The following is an 8624-nucleotide window of genomic DNA, read 5'->3' as shown; positions in this document are numbered from 1 at the left end:
CAGGCAACACAACAGAGTACCCCTGATGGAGCAGGAGAGCAGTGGGACGCAGACCTCAAATTCTCTTAAAAAGGCCAGACTTAATGGTCTAAGACTAGAAGGACCCCGGAGGTCATGGTCCCCAGATCTTCTGTTAGCCCAAGACTGGAAACATTCCCAAAGCCAACTCTTCAGGCAGGGATTGAACTGAGGTATAAGACAGAAAATGATACTGGTGAGTAGTGAGCTTCTTGGATCAAGTAGACACATGAGACTATGTGGGCAGCTCCTGTCTGAAGGGGAGATGAGAAGGTGGAGGGGGACAGGAGCTGGCTGAATGGACACGGGGAATACAGCGTAGAGAGGAGGAGTATGCTGTCTCCTTGGGGGAGAGCAACTGGGCGTATATAGCAAGTTGTATGTAAATTTTTGCATGAGAGACTGACTTGATTTGTAAACTTTCACTTAAAGCACAATAAAAAAAGAGAGAGAGAGAGAGAAATAAAGAAAGAAGTGCCAGGAGCAGAGCATATACTTTGGACCCAGGGTCCCTGCACCGAGAAGTTCCTAGTCTGGGGGAAAACTGAGAGAAAAGGCTGACAGAGAAAGAGAAAGCCTTCCCCTGGAGCTGGTGCCCTGAATTTGGACTTTTAGCCTACTTTACTCTGAGGAAATAAACTTCTCTTTGTTAAAGCCATCCACTTGTGGTATTTCTGTTATAGCAGCACTAGATGACTAAGACAGAATTTGGCACCAAGAGTGGAGTCTGCTTGGAAGAAATAGAACCAGAATGCTCCTTAGAAGCAAGGATGGCGAGACTATATCTCACATACTTTGGATACGTTATCAGTGGGGGATCAGTCCCTAGAGACTGGTAAAGTAGAGGGTCAGTGAAAAAGAGGAAGACCCTCAATGAAATGGATTGACACAGTGGCTACAACAATGGGTTCAAGCATAGCAACAGTTGTGAGGATGGTGCGGGACCAGGCAGTGTTTCTTTCTGTTTTGCATAGGGTTGCTATGAGTCAGAACTGACTCGACAGCACCTAACAACATCAACAAGTTCATCAACTGAGGAAAATTAGAATAAGTCCACCAGAGCCAAAGTACAACCTTTAGTATATCCCCCCTGAATTTAGAGACCATCTCACGAATAGATTTGACACATTAAACACTGATGGCTGAAGACCAGATGAATTGTGGAATGACATCAAGGACATCATACATGAAGAAAGCAAGAGGTCATTAAAAAGACAGGAGAGAAAGAAAACACCTAAATGGATGTAAGAAGAGACTCTGAAACTTGCTCTTGAACGTTGAGTAGCTAAAGCAAAAGGAAAAAATGATGAAGTAAAAGAGCTGAACAGATTTCAAAGGGCCTCTCGAGAAGGTAGAGTATTATAATGACATGTGCAAAGACCTGGAGATAGGAAACCAAAAGGGAAGAACACGCCGAGCATTTCTCAAGCTGAAGGAACTGAAGAAAAAATTCAAGCCTCGAATTGCAGTACTGAAGAATTCTATGGGAAAAATATTAAACGACTCAGGAAGCATCAAAAGAAGATGGAAGGAATACACAGTCATTATACCAAAAAGAATTAGTCGATGTTGAGCCGTTTCAGGAGGTAACATATGATCAGGAACCGATGGTACTGAAGTAAGAAATCCAAGCTGCACTGAAGGCATTGGCAAATAACAAGCCTCCAGGAATTGATGGAATATCAATTGAGATGTTTCAACAAACGGTGCAGTGCTGGAGGTGCTCACTCATCTGTGTCAAGAAATTTGGAAGACAGCTACTTGCCCAGCCGACTGGAGGAGATCCATATTTGTGCCTGTTCCCAAGAAAGGTGATCCACCTGAATGTGGAAATTATCAAACTATATCATTAATATCACATGCCTGCAAAATTTTGCCGAAGGTCATTCAAAAGCGGCTGCAGTAGTATATCGACAGGGAACTGTCGGAAATTTAAGTAGGATTTAGAAGAGGACATGGAAAAAGAGATATCATTGCTGATGTCAGATGGATCCTTGCTGAAAGCAGAGAATACTAGAAAGATGTTTACCTGTGTTTTATTGACTCTGCTAAGGCATTCAACTCTGTGGATCATAACAAATTATGGATAACATTGTGGAGAATGGGAATTCGGGAACACTTAATTGTGCTCACGAGGGATCTGTACATAGACCAAGAAGCAGTCGTTTGAACAGAACAAGGGGATGCTGCATGGTTTAAAGTCAGGAAGGGTGTGTGTCGGGGCTGTATCCTTTCACCGTACCTACTCAATCTATATGCTGAGCAAGTAACCTGAGAAGCTAGACTATATGAAGAAGAACGGGGCATCAGGATTGGAGGAAAACTCACTAACAACCTGCATTATGCCGGTGACACAAACTTGCTAGCTGAAAGTGAAGAGGGCTTGAAGCACTTACTAATGAAGATCAAAGACCACAGCCTTCAGTATGGATTACACCTCAACATAAAGAAAAGAAAAATCCTCACAACTGGACCAATGAGCAACATCAAGATAAATGGAGAAAAGATTGAGGTTGTCAAGGATTTCATTTTACTTGGATCCACAATCAACACCTGTGGAAGCAGCAGTCAAGAAATCAAATACATTTGGCAAATCCGGTGCAAAAGACCTCATTAAATTATTAAAAAGCAAAGATGTCACCTTAAGGACTAAGGTGGGCCATATGCAAGACGTGGTATTTTCAGTTGCCTCATATGCATGTGAAATCTGGACAAGGAATAAGGAAGACCCAAAAGAACTGATGCCTTTGAATAATGGGTGTTGGTGAAGAATATTGGACATACCATGGACTGCCAGAAGAACAAATTCTGTCTTGGAAGAAGTACAGCCAGGATGCTCCTTGGAAGCGAGGATGGTGAGACTTTGTCTCATGTACTTTGGACATGTTATCAGGAGGGGCCAGCCCTGGAGAAAGACATCATTCTTGGTAGAGGGCCAACAAAAGAGAGGAAGGCCATCAACGAGATGGATTGACACAGTGGCTGCAATGGTGGTCTCAAGCATAGCAATGACTGTGAGAATGGCACGGGACGGGGCAATGTTTCGTTCTGTTGTACATGGGGTCGCTACAAGTCGGAGCCAACTGGACAGCACCTAACAACAACAGCAACAACTACTTCACCAAATGTGATGCTTTCTTCTAAAGATTGGTCTTCGCTGATGACCTGTCCAAAGTAAGCAAGGTAAAGTCTCTCCATCCTTGCTTCTAAGGAGCACTGGGACAGTACTTCCTCCAAAACTGATTTGTTTGTTCTTCTGGTATATTCAATACTCCTCGCCAATACTACAATTCAAATGCATCAATTCTTCTGTTTTCCTTTATTGTTGTCCAGCCTCCGCATGCATGTGAGGCAATTGGAAAGTTGATGGCTTGGGTCAGGTGCGCCTTAGTCATAAAAGTAACATCTTGCTTTTCAGCACTTTAAAGAGGTCTTTTGCAGCAGATTTGTCCAATGCAATAATATGTCTGATTTCTTGACTGCTGCTTCCACGGGCATAGTCCATATTACGTTCTGGTGGAGGAGACAGACCTTACGGACTAACGACACAGGCAGCGAGTTAATTGGAGGAGACAGACCGTATGAACTAATGGCCCAGGCAGGGGGCTAATGCCAGTGTGCCGTTCTCTGAGATCAAAGACGAGAACTCAATTTGCATGGGGCTCGGGGATCTTCCCTGAGGAGGTGAGCTTTGAGCTGAGTGAGACCTGAGGGATGAAGAGGCGTAATGGGGAAGGGTGGTGTCTTAGGCTGGGTTCTCTAGAGAAGCAAAACCAGTAAAGTGTATAAATATATGTATATAGAGAGATGTATATCAAGGAAACGGCTCACGTGACTATAGAGGCTGGAACGTCCCAAGTCCGTGGGCCAGGCGACTCCTGATGTATGTAGCCACAGGGGCTGGCGAACCCAAGATCGGCAGGTTGGAGAGCAGGGCTCTTGCTCACAGGCTTTGAAGATTGACGAATCCCAAAGATTAGCAGGCAAGACCACAGGTAAGCTGCTAGCTCACATTCCAAGAACCGGAGATCAGATAACAGAGCAGCTGCAGGATCCAGAATGAGCAAAAGCCAGAAGTCTTGCCAGGATATCCACCTATATTCAGTGCAGGCCACATGCCCAAGGAAATTCTCTTTCAACTGATTGGCTACTCATGGTGGATCCCATCATGGAGGTAATCACATAACATCAAACCTCATCATGGAAGTGATCCCACCATCATACTACTATCAAATCACTGAGAATCATGGCCCAGCCAAGTTGACACACAGCCTTAACCATTACAGGTGGGCATGTGAGTCAGGGCTGTTTCAGGCAGAGGGAACAGCATGTATGAAGGCCCTGAGGAGCTCTACCAAAGCCAGCGTGCTAGTGCCCTTCCTTGTTCTGTGTCTACTTGGTGCCAACAGTGTTGGGGCACAGGGGTGCCTCGGTCAGGTCCCTGCCCTTGTAGTGGGTAGTCTGGGGGGGGGGGAATCTAACCACAATAAGGGGGACAGCTGTGTCGCTGCCTATCAGCTCCATTTTTCCTTTGACTGCTCGCTGCATCCCATCTCCTCCCCAACTCTCAGACCACGGAGTCCAAGCAGAGCTAACCATAGTCTTTCATGCTTCAGGGGCCAACATGTGACTCCAGCCAGGTCGAGCACAACCAGTTAGAACTGTTGGACAGAGGAAATCTCTAGTTCTCATGCAGTCGCTGACAGGGGAGACAGTTGACCTGGCACTGCCATGAGGTGAAACCAACCCCAAAAGAGGCAGAGCCATTTCAGCCTGGATCCAACTGTGCCTGAAGGACACCCTCAAACTTGGCAGTTACGGGCGTCAGTGCATTTCCTTTTCTGCTTGAGCTCGCCTGAGTTGGTTTTTCTCCACTTGTAACTACTCACTGTCTATATATCACAGAGGGAAGCCCTGAGGCAGGACAGCACGTAGGAGGACCCAGCCCAGCTGGTGGGTCAGAGGGGTGATGGTGGGCTGGGCCTTAGTGGCTGTGTCACAGTTAGCTAGAGGAAAGAGACGTGCCTGGGCAGGCTGACATCCTGTTGGCCATCCTCTCAGGAGTCAGTGCCACTCACTGCTGCCTGCTGGGCGTGATCTCTGCCTTCATTGGCCATAGGCTCCCAGGCCAGCTCTCAGCAGCACTACTGATGGCCTTGGGACTTGGCAAGGACTGGAGGCCTGGAGGGGGGGACATTTCAGGAGCACTGCTTAGGGTGGGCAGGCCAGGCCCCTGGGGGTCTTGCTTCATGGGTCATGTTGGTGTTAGGGCCCCCAACCTCAGGGTTCAGCCAGAGGTCTGTGAAAAGTGCAGGGTCGGGGAGCCATCAGTGCACACCTGTCCTTCCCTAGCCTCCAGCTCAGCCAGTGCTGCAGGGATGCCAGGCAGGTGTGATGCACAGGCCACCAAACCAGGTGAGTGGAAGGGTCTGCTCTCAGCTCTGCAATGAGCATTTCAGATCCTCGATTCTGGCCAGGTTGGCACCCACCAATGTTCACATACTTGGAGATCAATCAGCAATGAGTGGCTGCACAGCCCCCGTGCCTTGTGCTTATCACAGCCAGCCCCTGCTTCCACACCCAGCTTGAATGACCCCTTTTGTAAGAAGCCTTCCCTGACCACCCTGGGCAGAAGTGTTCCTCCCGCCTCCCATGTCTTTGGACCAGGATTCCTCTCGGGTCTCTAGCCCAGGCTGCCCGGGGATGTGGTTACTTGTATGTATGTTCTGTTTTCCTTTGGCTCATCTCTGCCAACCCAGGGCCCAGCAAGCATTTGGCAAGAATACCTGCTGGAAAGAAGTTTCCTGAATACAACCAAATGCTTTGAAGTCCAGAGTAACAGGGATGGGGGTTTGGAGACTATGGCTTCAGGGGACACCTAGGTCAATTGGCACAACAAAATGTATTAAGAAAACGTTCTGCATTCTACTTCGGTGAGAGGCATCTGAGGTCTTAAATGCTAGCAAGCAGCCAACCCACCTGGAGACAGAAAAGGCCACATAACCCAGAGACTCCATCAGCCTGAGACCGGGAGAATTAAATGGTGCCCGGCTACCACTGATCACTGCCCTGACAGGGAACACAACAGAGAATCCCTGATGGAGCAGGAGAACCGTGGGATGCAGACCTCAAATTCTCTTAAAAAGACCAGACTTAACGGTCTGACTGAGACTAGAGAGATCCTGATGGTCATGGTCCCTGGACCCTTTGTTAGCCCAAGACTGGAACCACTCCCAAAGCCAACTCTGCAGACAGGGATTGGATGGACTGTAAGACAGACAATGATACTGGTGAGGAGTGAGCTTCTTGGCTCAAGTGGACACTTGAGTCTATGTGGGCAGCTCCTGTCTGGTGGTGAGATGAGAAGGCAGCGGGAGACAGGAGCTGGTTGAATGGGCATGGGAATACAGGGTGGCGAGGAAGAGTGTGCTGTCTCATTAGGGGGAGAGCAGCTAGGAGCACGTAGTAAGGTGTGTATAACTGTTTGTATGAGAGACTGACTTGATTTGTAAACTTTCACCTAAAGCACAATAAATAAATAAAAAAGAATACCTGCTGGGTAAATGTTTGCTGGGCTCATGATGGTTCAGTGGTGGAATTCTCCCCTCCCACGCAGGAGACCTGGGTTTGAGTCCCAGCCAATGAGCCTCATGTGCAGGCCCCACCCGTCTGTCAGTGGAGGCCTGCGTGTTGCTATGATGCTGAACAGGTTTCAGTGGTACCTCCAGGCTAAGACAGGCTAGGAAGAGAGGCCTGGCGATCCACTTCTGAAAATCAACCAATGAAAACCCTATGGAGCACGATGGCCCAGTTCATTGTGCTTGGGGCCCTCCATGAATCGGGGGCTGACTTGAAGACAGCTAACACCAACGATTTATTTCAAGGCCTTATCTGCTGTGTTTATTCATTCTTGTGTCCCTCTCAGTTGAGGTCTGCACTTCAAACTACATTTTCTTTTATTTCGAATGACTCCTTCAGCTTTCAAAGCTTCCTTTCTTCTAATCACGTTCAGCCTCGGCCCCAGCTCACTTGTTCCCAGTGCGCATCGTAACTTGGCTCTGCAGCTTTGTCTCCGAGCTTTTCCAGTTCTGAATTAAGTCATTCTTCCACGGTTTCTGTCATTTTCTTAATTTCTTTCCTTTATTTTTCTTGGCTGATTTTGCAGTGTGAGGTGCCAACCTTTGTCAGTTTTGTGGGTGTGTCTTTGCAGACACTTTCATTGCCTAGACGTGCCTCGTCCAATATGGCACAGCCACCAGCCACGTTTGGCTATTTACATTTGAATTAATTAAAATGAAGCACTTACTGACGGAGATCAGAGACCACAGCCTTCAGTATAGATCGCACCTCAACATAAAGAAAACAAAAATCTTCACAACTGGACGAATAAGCGACATTATGATAAACAGAGAAAAGATTGAAGTTGTCATGGATTTCATTTTCTTGGATCCACAATCAACACCCATGGAAGCAGCAGTCAGGAAATCAAAAGATGTATTGCATTGGACAAATCTGCTGCAACAGACCTCTTTAAAGTGTTAAAAAGCAAAGATGTCACTTTGAGGACTAAGGTGCGCCTCCCCCAAACCATGGTATTTTCAGTTGCCTCATATGCATGGGAAAGTTGGGCAATGAATAAGGAAGACAGAAGAAGAATTGATGCCTTTGAATTGTGGTGTTGGCAAAGATTGTCGAATATACCATGGACTGCCAGAAGACCAAACAAACCTGTCTTGGAAGAAGTACAACCAGAATGCTTCTTAGAAGCAAGGGTGCCAAGACTTTGTCTCACATACTTTGGACATGTCAGGAGGGACCAGATCCTGGAGAAGGACATCATGCTTGGTAAGGTAGAGGGTCAGCGAGAAGGAGGAAGACCCTCAAGGAGGTGGATTGACACAGTGGCTGCAGCAATGGGTTCAAGCATAGCAACGATTGTGAGGATGGTGCAGGACCAGGCAGTGTTTCGTTCTGTTGTACATAGGGTCACTGTGAGTCAGAGCTAACTCAATGCCTCTGACCACGTGGCCTGGGGGCCCACCTACGGGTCCTCCTCTCCCAGGTTTTCACAGGCAGGTCTGACAGTGCCAGCATCTGTGGATGGCTGCAGAGGGAGGGAGGGAAGAAGGCAGGACGGAGAACCCGACCACCCACTACAAAGTAGGGAAACTGGGGCTCAGAGAGGTGGACAGTCCTGCTGAGCTCATACAGCCAGGAAGACCCAGAGCCTAGATTAGAACTCAGGACAGCAGTTGACCCAGTCCCTGTCCTTCCTCCCTGAGGGGACAGAAGGCAGGGCTGCTAAGGAGGAAGCCAGGTGCAGGCAGGGGCAGGGGATGGGTTCAAGGTCCAGGGGTGTGAGCCTGCCCCTGAGCGCAACACTGCCACCCACGGCCACCAGGTGGCGCACTCCCTCAGGCTCGGCGTACTGGACCCCAAGTTGGAGTGCAATCCCCCCATCCTTGTTCCCTCCCACCTCCCTGGAGTCCAGCTAAGCCCTAGTGAGGGACCAGAGATCCTACAGAGTCCTCAGCCTAGGAAACGATTTCCCAAGGGAGACAGCCTTGTATTTACACCTTGCCTTTATCACCATGCTTCCTTGGCTC

The sequence above is a fragment of the Loxodonta africana genome, chromosome 4, assembly GCF_030014295.1.
Source record: "Loxodonta africana isolate mLoxAfr1 chromosome 4, mLoxAfr1.hap2, whole genome shotgun sequence".
In the NCBI taxonomy this organism is placed as follows: Eukaryota; Metazoa; Chordata; class Mammalia; order Proboscidea; family Elephantidae; genus Loxodonta; species Loxodonta africana.
The sequence above is the reverse complement of the archived record's forward strand: the minus strand, read 5'-3'. Positions refer to the sequence as shown.